Source organism: Crocodylus porosus, unplaced genomic scaffold, assembly GCF_001723895.1.
Source record: "Crocodylus porosus isolate Cpor-Errol unplaced genomic scaffold, CroPor_comp1, whole genome shotgun sequence".
In the NCBI taxonomy this organism is placed as follows: domain Eukaryota; kingdom Metazoa; phylum Chordata; order Crocodylia; family Crocodylidae; genus Crocodylus; species Crocodylus porosus.
The window spans coordinates 184,106,272-184,118,122 of NW_017728906.1; positions in this window are offsets into that span (position 1 = coordinate 184,106,272).

Sequence of the window (11,851 nt, forward strand, 5' to 3'; positions counted from 1 at the left end):
TGGATCCTCCTCTCCCTCCTCAGCCCATAGCCCGAGACTGGGAGGATCGACAAAAACACCACCTGAGCTCCCAAACCCCTAAGCCCCGCTCCCAACTCCCTGTAGCGCCTCATGACCTGGCTGTGGGTGCTCCGAGCCATGTCATTGGTGCCCACGTGAATAAGGAGCATGGGGTAGTGGTCTGTGGGCCCGAGGAGCTGTGGGATCCTCTCCGCAATGTCTCAGATGCGGGCCCCCAGGAAGCAGCAGACTTCCTGGGCTAAGGGGTTGGGGCGGCAGATTGCCCCCTCAGTCCCCCGCAGGATGGAGTCTCACACAACAAACACCTTTCGCTTTGTCTTGGACACATGAAAAAGGAACCAATCAGGCTCCCACTGAATTCCATGGCAAAATTCCCACTGGCTTTATTGGGAGCCTGATTGGACCAAGGCTTTCTCTATCATTAACACATCATGCATTCTGTTACTCTGCTTGATATAACAAAGATGTAGTATTCAGTATTCTTGGTGTGCTGCCTCTCATATGTCTTCACTGTGTTTGGCTAGTTTGTGATGCTGTGTAGCAGAGAAAACCATGTTTTTCTCTTTGACACAACAGGATGGTTGATACTAAACAACAAATCTAATGTATTTTAATCATTCCCTTTATTAAAATTAACATATTGTGTACCTTGTGACAGGGCACCTTTATGAGGCGTGAGTAGGCTGTGGACTAGCTGGCAGGTGAGGCCTAATGAGACAGTAACATGACCACAAGAGGGCTCCTGGGTTGGAGCAAGGCCTGGGTAGCCTCACTATAAACCTAGGCCCTAGGAGCTGCACAAGCAGTCACATCTAGGGAGCCAGAGGGACAACATCACCCAGCCAGAGAGCTGCTGCTCCCAGAACACCTAGAGGTCAAGGGTAGAAACTATGGGGATAGAGGAGGTTCCTTGTCCTGGGAAATGACCTAAAACTACACCCTACACTCAGCTGGGATAAGATGGTGTGGTGAGGCTGCCTGTGGCGGGGTGGCCCCCAGAAAATGCCACACCAGTGCCTCCCTAGTTAAAGGTGAATATGGGGTGCTGTATAGCGTCAGCCCCCACAACCTGGTGGCTTACTCCATAGTGGGGACCAGCAAGGGGTCCAGGCACATCACTGGACACCTGAGGCCAAGGGTTGTAAGGCCTAATAGCCTCAATGAGGGGGCAGTGTAGTGCCCCTGGTGATGGGGCATGTGAGAAAGCAGTAGGCTGCATAGAGTAGGGTCTGTGTGGTGGGCCCGAAGGATTGCGCATAGGCCAGCCTAAGTAGATCAATCAAATGAGCCCAGTGAGGGTGGACGAACAGGCCCAGGAGAGGGCTGGAGGAACTATGTGGTACAGTATTTGGACAGGCCTGAGAAGGCTGACCCATAGGGGAGAGTGAGGGCAAGCGGCTCAAGAACCTACCCATGAAAACCTTGACTGATCCATTCCGGGGCCAGGACCAAACCGGGCAAAGGACCAGAGCGCCCACCTCCAGGGACAGCCAGGGGCTAGAGGCCAAGAGTCCTGACTGACCTAGAGGTGAGGCCAGGATCTGTGTGGCCAAAGGTCCTGGAGGAGGCCACTGCCAAGAGGTAAAAGGGCTTAGGGGGTTTTGCAGTCCAAAATGAGGGTGGGGATTAGACCGCCTGAGGAGGAGGGATTCAGGTTAGGGTCTGAACATCAGTAGGGCATGTAGTAGGGCCCAGTGTGGGGCTGGAGCCATATAGTGATGCCATCTGGGACAGGACACAGTGTGGGGGCAGTGCAGAGCCATGTATTATGCCCTTAACATTGGGTGATAAATGGACAGCCTCCCACCTTTCATAGTTTCATAGTTTCTAGGGTCGGTAGGGACCTGAGCAGATCATCTAGTCCGACCCCCTGCCATGGCAGGAAAGAGTACTGGGGTCAAACGACCCCAACAAGCTGTTCATCTAACCTTTGTTAACAACTACTTCTTAGATGCATCAAAGAGGTGGCAGGCGAGACAGGTGGGTGGACTGCCCTAGACAGGTGGGTGGGCCAGTGATTGGACTGGCCTTGAGATGGCCCCCTGTCACATACATTTAAACCTAGGGAAAATTCCCTCCAACATATTCATTTTATTCACATAAAGTCAACGTGTCTGACATTGGGCCTGATCTTACCTGAAGTTAAGGTAGGGTTACCATATGTCTGGGTTTTCCCGGACATGTTTTCTTTTCAAGTCCTCCCATCTCCATCTGAACAGATTTTTAAAACTGAACAAATATCCAGAACTTTGCTCTGTTCTGCTGGCAGGAGTGGGAGAGGGCAATTGGAGGTAAGGGCATGATGTGTGTCTGCAGCCCTGGCAGCTGCATGCAGGTAAGCCTATGGGGAGTGGGGTTTGGGGACTGGGTGCCTGCCAGTGCTGTGGAATGGTGTCTAGGCATGCGGGCTGCAGCATGGCACAGGGGCAGGGGGAAGGCTACCCAGTGCAGCCCAAGGGAGCAAGGGACTGTGGGTCAGGAGCATGGGGCACTGTCAGGGCCAGAGGTCTGTGGGTTGGGAATGAGGGGTAGCAGCAGCAGGGATGGGGGGCTGCAGTGAGGGGAACTAGCAGGGAGGGGGGGGCTGTGGTTTGGGAGTGAGGTGTCCCCCCAATAAGTGTCCTTGATTTTGGACCTGTAAATATGGTAACCCTAGTTAAGGAGAATTTTGCCTGAATAAAACTGTCCACAGGGAGCATGGTGATTGTTTCACACATGCATCTAAGCACAGAATTGAGTCCCAATAAAATGGTGGTGGGGAAGCAGTGGGCAGAAATCACATAAACAAGGTATGTCATCTACTCAGTGACGTACCATGGGTCTCTAGCATTTGCACCCCTCCACCCCATCTCCGGCTGATCACCAAGCCCAGAAAAGCTGCCAGTGAAACCAGAAGTACCAGCGGTAGAATTAGAAGTGCCACTGGGGAACTGAGTACCCCCTAGAGCTCGGGGGGCATCCCCCACCATCAGTATGCCACTGCATCTAATGGTTTTTGATGGTGCTCTGATAGCTCTGAATGCAGCTGAGAGAGATTCAGAAAGGATTAATCCTACAGTCCTTCCAAGCCAATCAGACTTTGATAATGAGTTTTTTGCTTATCTATGGATTGAAGAATTAAGTCCAAACTGTCAGCTCACTGTGAATTTTCTAGTTTGTTTTATTATTTAGATTAGGTCAATCCTGAAAATCCTTAGGCTTTAAGTAGTCCTTATGCTGTGCAACCCAACTCATTTTATGACTAACAACTGTTTTACAAGAGGATTTGCTGGAGGGTCATGATTCTCTTAATATATTATTGCAATTACCAGTGATATGTGGGGTTCAGTTATCTTAAGAAGGCATACTTGGGGCCTGAGTAATTTGCCTTTATCCCTTTAAATTCCATTTTTTAGAGTGAATTTGACTCACTTCTTTGTTTAAATCAGTGCTGGTTAAAAAGGAATCTGAAAGGATACACATGATAGATAGATGATGACTTAAAATCTGGATGCACAATAATATTTAATTTAAAGAACATTTAAGAATATACATTACTGAGCAAAATGTGTGAGCTAATAAAAGCAGATCTTAATGCTTTGTGTCCAATAAAGGATATAAACATCTCATGAGTTTCTTCTTCAGTTTAAGAAAGTGGCTGATCATATTTCCTTTTTTTAACATTTGTCATACAAACAATGATATATTGAGGGGCGGCAATGTTATTTCCTAGAGCCTAGATTTCTTACTCTCATGTACATCCTGTGCAATAGAACCTGCCTGGGGCTTCTGGTGCTTTACATGTGTAAAGGCCACATATAATTTAAGCTTCATGTATATTGGTCCATTTCTATGTGAGATTAAACCCCACTAAGCCTATGTGCCTGAGGAAAGAATTATGTTTGTATGCCCTTTTGGGCACGTCCCCATGAGGGGAAAATGAGTTTTACCAGGGACAAAGAGCAGTGGCACAATATGTGCTGCTGCTAGTTGTCCACAGAGAACACCTGTGCAAGTGCACTCTGCCTCACAGCATGTTGCCCCAGGTTGGGTAGCCCTAGCACCTGGGCTGGCCCCAGCAGCCTTACCTGGGATTCTGGGGGCTTCGGGGGCTGCAGCCATGGTGATCCAGCCGCTGTGAGCCTGGCCGGCTCTGGTTTCGGGAGGCACACACTGCCACCACATGTGCTGCCCCGTTCTTTTTAGGCAGGGGGTTTTTGACACCAGGATATCCTGGTGTCAACCCCCCACCTCCCCCATGCACTGTTAATTAGCAGCAAGGGGAATGCTTGTATGTACAGTGTGCGTGGTGTGTGGTACCACAGATGGGTCTACGATACCGCATACCACATGTGCACACTTGTCTGGATGAACCCTTTGAGATGCATTAGCCTAAGGGTGTGGACAGAAGCAACAATTGAAACATTTCTACTCTCATTTACACTTGGATGCCCCACTGACTGCGCTAGCATGGCTAAACTTACTTGGATTCAAATTTTGCTTTTACATTTCCTGGCGAAAATCCTCCAGAGTCAGTGGAGTTTCCCTGTGCTTATATCAGATCTCTGTATGATAATGGGCTATAGCAATCCTGGTTATTTGTTTGAACCGTACAATATTAAAGACCTGCGAAGACTAGCTCATAGATTCTCACATTCTTTTCCAAGATTTAGACTGGCCCAGCAGTGCCCAACCTTCCAGCCCTGTGGGCCAGATGAATGGCAAGGAGTCAGTTCACAGCTGGATCCTGTGTGGGATTGGACCACGGGTACAGTCCAGCATCCCAGATCTGACCCTGCACCAGCCCAGCCTCCGGCCTGTCTCCATGGAGAGGTAGAGGGAATGGGGAATGGGGGGCAGTAGAAGGGCAGTAGTGGGGATATAGAGATCCAATGGTGGGATAGTAGTGGAGGGAGGATCTAGTACAAATCTGGGGCCAGGGAAGCGGCTACAAGAGATAGGGGTGTAGGGGATTGTAGTTATGGTGGGGTTCCCCACTTAAGGATACCCAATTCTTTAGCTCTCAGTCCAAACCCCTCCTCTTCCCTCTCCCAGGAGCAGAGAGTTAGAGGAGACTGAGGCTTAGAGACCCTGACTCCAGCAGCAGCAGGAGTGTGGGGGCCAATATGGGCCAGGGGCCAGAGCAGTGGCATGTAGAGAGTGTTTCCAGTGCCTGGAGCTATAGTGAGGGCAGCAGGGGTCTGTAGCTGCCCCACATCTGGCTCAGGGATTCCAGCCCCAAACCAGAACATCTCTTCTCTCTTGAGTGAAGGGGTAGAGGAGAGCGGGACCGGGGTGCCTGGCACTGTCATTCAGCCTACCAGGCTATCACCCAGCTCTCCCTCTTTCCTCCATTGAAGGCAAGGAGGGAGAGAAGAGCACTGTGGGATTCTGGATGGTCTATGAGGCCCCTGTCCCTGGATACACATAGCAATGTAACCCGGGTATACCCAAGGATGTGCCTTATTCTCAATTGGATGGGAGGGGTAGGCAGGAGGGGGTGCTGTAAGAGGGATACCATAATTTCAAGCAGATCCTTCTTTCCTCTATAGAGTTAGCCCAAGCCCAAAGTTCTTGACTATATACAATTTATCGAGTTATAATATACATAATCATAAAACAGAATATCATACACATATATTTACAAAGTGAACATTAACCAATAACCAAGGTCAAACCCTAAATAACAATATTTACCAATCACAATAAAAAAAAATTCAGCAGCAGCAACACAATACAACATCACAACACAACATTTCGATTACAAAATATAAGGCACAAACAGAAACAATCTTAATAACACTTATTCCTTAATATAGTCCCTGAGTCCCTGACCCATGGCAAGAGATAGTCCTCCTTCCAATGGGGTCCCTTAGGGGGTGTCCAGGAAGAACCAGGGGCCCCTCCCTTTAGGGCCTTGATTAGGCAGGGGGCAGGAGGGCTGCTCACCCAGCCCCTTCTCTGGGTTTGTCCCCCCCAAACGTCTTTCCCCTGTGGGACCCAAGAACCTAATGACTCATGCTCCCTCACGTGGCGGTGGTCAGGGCACAGCTCGATGGGGTCTCCTCTGCTGGAGCACCTCTCCAGACCTCTCCTGCACTCTGGGCTCCTCCCCACCCTGTGCCCCGCTCTGGGCACTGAGGGGCTCAGCTCTTCTCAGCTGTTGCACCACTGCTGCTGACTTAAGGGTGCTGGGCCTCATGCTGCAGCACTGCCATTTCCCCATGCCCTGGCTCAGTGCTGAGGACTCTTTTAGGACAGGCTGGGCCTTTCAGGCTCTGGCCATCTGTCCTTACACCGGGTGGCTAACCCAAACAGCCTCTGCTGCTCCCTGGCTCCACTCCCTCGTGTACCGCTTGTGTCCGGCCACCTGCTGGGGTTGCTCACAATGATGCCTGAGCTGCCCTGCCATGGCTGCCAAGACTCAGGCCCATGCACCACCCTGCACACCATGTCGCCTGCTGGCCCTCTGGGGTGGCAGGCTTGAGCCGCTGCTTGCAGCTCCCAAAGTTTGGGCTGCATGCACCAGACCGCGCACCGTGAAGGGCCTGAGCAGTCTCTCACTGCTCCCAGGGCTGAGTCTCTCTGCGCACAGTTCCTGTGCGCCATCAACAGCCAGAGCAGTCTTGCCCCACTCCCATGGCTGCTCCTCCTGTGGCAGCTTCAGAAGCCTTGGACCTATTGCCTGCTGAGGGAAATCTCCCCAGCTTTTCTTGGCTCTGCTCTTTTTGAGTCCCTCGCCGCATCTGCCCCTCCTGCTGGGCACGCAGCTCCTTATTACGCTCCAGGGCTCCGCCCCTGAAGCCTTCCGGACCTGACAATTTATAGTCTTCAATCAGGTCCGGCAGAACTCTTGTCCCCCTCCCCTCAGGAAAGGGGCGTGACTTTATTTCTCTTGCTGCCTCCTGATTGGTAGATGGGCTCCACCAATCAAAACAGCAGGATCTCAAGCCTGGGACTCAACCCAAGCTCTGAAAGGTGAGCTGGCTACACCAAAAACTGAAATGCTTCAAAATAGCCCCTCCTTTAAAGAAGTACTGGTTGGGGGTGTTTCAGCCACTTCTGGAACGTTTCAAAAGACGTTTGTCCAGCTGGTCTCTGAAATGATTTGAAGACATCTGAAATGTTTCAATTTTTGCTTCTGTCTACACTCTTAGGCTAATGCATCTCAAAGGGGCATTGTGCAGTCCTGAGAAATGACCTCAGAACTGGACCCAACATTTGGTTAGCAAGATAGTCACACTTCCTGTAACAAGAAACCCCAGTGCAAGCTAGAGAAAAACAAGGGCAATATATTCAACTATATATGCTGCCATTGCAAAGTTGAGCCGGGGGGGGGGGTTATAGGAACAGAGCCTCTGAAAGACAACATTTAGGCCTGAGTTCATCCTGTGTGGTGTTTACAACTTTAATTTAGCAAGAGTGAACATTCCAGAGTAAGAATTTAGGAAAAGGAAAGAGAAAATAGACTCAGATTTATGCAAGATACTATTCTAATATATAAAGCAATGTGCACTATTAAAGAGCATTCAAAACAATGCCCCTCATTCATTAGTCTTGTATGTTGAATGCAATCTTTCTGTTTCCAAAGCACAAAAATACTGCAGGAGGCGTGAGAGAACTTTATCCTCACTCATGTCTGCTTCTTCAGTCCTCTATTTCTTCTCCTTTTAAAAAAAAAGGAAGATAAGAAAATCTACCACTGAAGTCCCTTTCATGAAGAAAGAGGTTTGTATTGAAGTGACCAAGGCATGCTGGCTAATCGTTGGAATGATCAGAAGTTCAGAGGGATGCCTAAATCCAGTCATGAGCATGTCTAAGTTGATGTCTTTGTTCACTTCACAAAAACCAAACAAGAGTAGTTTGTCTGAGGATTAGATATCTGCAATTCAATCCAGATGACTGCTTTATTATGGAAAAACATCCCACTCTATACCACCCAGAAAGATCGCCACCCCAGAATGAAGTATTACAAGCTTCTGTTCGAATTTTCTGCAAAACCTGCAAACTCTAAAGGAAGAGTTTGAAGAAGACATGCAGTTCCTAAAGAAACAGGCTTAAAAGTGTGCGAGTGCACTGTGCCTTAGCAGATATTTACAGGATTAGTACATAATTAAATGTTTATCTTTCTTTGCTGTTCAACCCAGCTTCAAAGCTAGCACATCATTTCTCCCTCCCCCCACTTTTTAAAATACAAGATCAGGATCAGGACGTTAAAAAAGAAAGTGAGAACATGCATCTGTGATCAGCAACTGTAGCCACGGATGTGTCAGACATTTCATTTTGGAAGGATTAGGAACATGTTAAACATATTAGCTGGACTCATGGATTTGCAATGTAAAGTTCCAGCAAACAAGATCCAAAAGGGACAACAAGCCAGCTCAAAGCCACCCTCTGGAAAATCAAGGATTAGAGCAAACGTCAAACCATGGCATAGAGGCTTTGTCACTGCTTTCTCAGTAACTTTGTGTAAAAAGGAAGTCTCAAGTCAGAACAATGGGTGATACAATTATCAGATCAAGAGGTGCCTTATTACGGGACATCCCAACATAAAGGCACTTAGGGAAAGGTGTGCCCTTGGCCTAGGAAGGGAGGAACAGAATTCCTAATTTCTCCAGAACAGCACATCCCATGCCTCCCCATAGATTTTACCAGCCCGAGAAGCCTGTGGGTTCCCATCATATAAACAGCTATAATAAAAGACACGGTGAAAACTAAATCAGAAAAAAAAACCATTGAATTAGAATCTGTAGGGCAGCAGGAAACTTGCAGCTTGGGGGACTGAAGTAAGATATGTTTACAACACTTCTGCATGTTCCCTGTCCTGGACTCCTCTGCATAGCTTACGCAGGGCTGCTCTGTATGCTGCAGCACTGTTGCAGTCTCCACAGCACTCTGCTATGAGACTGGCCTTGGTTTGCCCTTTTCTACCCCAGGGTGCTCCCATGCCAGGCCTTCCAAGGGGGTCCTGGGATGGCAGACTTGTGGCTAATTTGCTGTGTCTGCTCTGGGGAATTTTCTTCCAGCTGGAATTTTCTTCCAGCTTTTATCCATTGTAAAATTCCAGAGTGAGGTTGGTGATCTCACCCATTGTGTTGCACCCCCCTGTGCCTATCTTAAAAAGTTATATTACCACTGAAGCAGTCTGGAAACAATTGATATTGTTCACCAAGAAGATGGAAAACGTTGAGCAACGAATATTCAGCTATTAATAGTCAGTTGTGTTCCTGTGAAGACGCAGCTGCTTAGTTGTGTTCCTGAGAAGAAACATCCCAGATTTTCTAAGCTGCCGTGTCACCTGAAATAGTTGTCCTGGTCAGGACTTCACAAGCAGCGTGGTGAAAGAGAAGAACATTTTCTTAATTTTTATCATAGCCATGGTACAAGAGCTCAGATCTGTGTTATCAGTAACCTGAACTGGAACATAATAGGCAGTGTATGAACAAAAGATTTTTACAAGAGGCCCTGGGCTGGTAGAGGTTCATGATGTTTGTGCAATGTGTTTGTCTTGCCAGAAGAGATTCTCTTAATATCCCTTATATGAGACAGTATTGGAATGAAACACAAAAGAGAACAAGTTCACCATTATTTTCCTTTCTTTGTTTTAAACATGAAGGAAGGTGTATGTTATGGGAGGACCCAGTAGCGATCCCTACATCAAGGTTGCCTGAAGTTTCCCATTACAAAGAACTTTAGTGACCTTCCCTTTGAGAGAAGCTCACATCACAGTTTTGTGCAGCAGGCCTTTACTCTGCAGCAAAGGAGATGCATTTGCAGTAAAGATGCGTTCTTTCTTTGTCCTATGAAATTCCATTCAGGTTTGGCTGAGAGATTAAGAAGCGTTATTTCCTTCTTTGCATTTTTGTTTCCCAGGAAAATTTCGGCAACTGGCCAAAATCATTAAAGAGGCTGAAGCTAGGCTCAAACTGCTGCCAAAGCAGCAACAGACCCGGTACTGAAAACACCATCTCTGAACATCTGGCACAGCTGTGACAGGAGGGGCAGAGACAGCTGGGTTTCCTTCTGTGATCCCTTCCCTATTGCAGCCATTGAGGGAGCCCTGGCATCACACTGAACTGAAGCTTCCTAAGTCCCAGGGGAGGGAAGAAAGACAGTGAAGTTTAGCTCCCCCTGTAATTCATCCCTACCCAGTATAAAATCTGACCATACTCAGAAGCCCCAGTTTCTGATCCAAACCTTCCTTTTCAGGGAGATTGGAGTCCCAGAGTTGGAGAGTGAGAGCTAAGCCAGACTCCGCCATAGTGACCAGAGAGCCAGCACATGGACACACCCCATACCTTAGGGGAGCCACATGGGAAAGGAGCCCCTCCACATCCCAGAAAGGAAAAAGTAATTGTGTTTCTTCTGACCAACCTTTGCACCAGGCAGTTGGTGCCAGGGGCCCAGTGTTTCTCACTCTGAGATAACAGCCTTCTGCTGCTGTCAGGTGTGGCCAACCCTCAGTGTGCATGCCACAAGTGGCACAGAGCTGCTCTGTGGCAAGCAAGCCCTGGGTGCTCAGCAGGCCTGTGTGAGTAGGCAGGTATTCGATCTGGCTTTGGATCTGGCCGCTTTGGATGTCAGCGATCCGATCCAGAGCTCCAGAACAGTTTCCCACTTCGATCCAGCTGGAGCAGCTCGAAAGCTTTGCAGCTGCCTCGGAGATCCGGCCATAGGGTATAATGGGGGATCAATGAAATATCTATAACTTTGTTGTTTTTTGTCTGATTTGGGTGAAACTTGCAGGGGTGGTAGCCTCTGCTGAGAGCACGAAGTGTCAAGAAGATAGGTCCATTGGTGTGGGGGGAACAGCACCCTAAATTCTTGAAAGCAAAACTCATGTCACGTGTATATGTTACACCATAGGGGTGGTGAAATCTGCAGGGATGATGGCCCTGGCTGAGGCCACAAAGCCTGCCAAGTTTCAAGGTGATAGGAGCAGGGGTTTGGGGAGAACTGCACCTCAAGCTGCTGACAGGCAAAACTCGTGACATAGATGACCCTGTGTGTGTTAAGGCGCAGCGGGCTGAAAATTGCAGGCGTGGTAGCTCCTGCTGAGGCCACAAAGCCTGCCAGCCATCAGGGAGATAGGTGCAGGGGGAATTTGGCTTCTGGGGCCCTGCACCTCAAGCTGCTGACAGGCAAAACTTATGATGTAGGTGCGTGCTTGGGCGACTGCATCTGTCTTGGGGCACAGGGGGGTGAAATCTACCGCAGGCCTGGGTGCTGGGCCCTGCTAGGCCACAAAGCCTGCCAGCTGTATATGTGTCTCGCTGGGGGAGTCTGGCTTCTGGGGCCCTGCACCTCTGGCTGCTAACAGGCAAAACTCATGATGTGGGTGGGTGGGTGTGTGTTAAGGTGTGCCCTTCCTGGCACTGGGGCCTCTGCACAACATGGCGGTATGCCCCAGTGAGGCCTCCTTATCCCCTACAGACTCACGCCCAGTCCACCACTTTATGTGACAACAGGTAAAATAACTTAGCTGGCTCAACAGTCCCATGGGATGCCCCTGCCCACTGTGGGTCAGGGAGGCCTGACTGAGGGATGTAGACATTTGTGTCAGAAGCAGGCTGGCTAAGTTCGCTGACGACACCAAACTGTGGCGTAAAGCATCCACACTTGAGGACAGGAGGATGATCCAGGCAGATCTTGACAGGCTCATGATATGGGCAGATGAGAACCTGATGGCGTTTAACACCAAAAAATGCAAGGTTCTCCACCTTGGGAGGAAAAACCCGCAGCAGGCTTACAGGCTCAGTAGTGCTACGCTGGTTAGCACTACAGATGAAATGGACTTGGGGGTCATGATTGACCACAAGATGAACATGAGCCTTCACTGTGATGCTGCGGC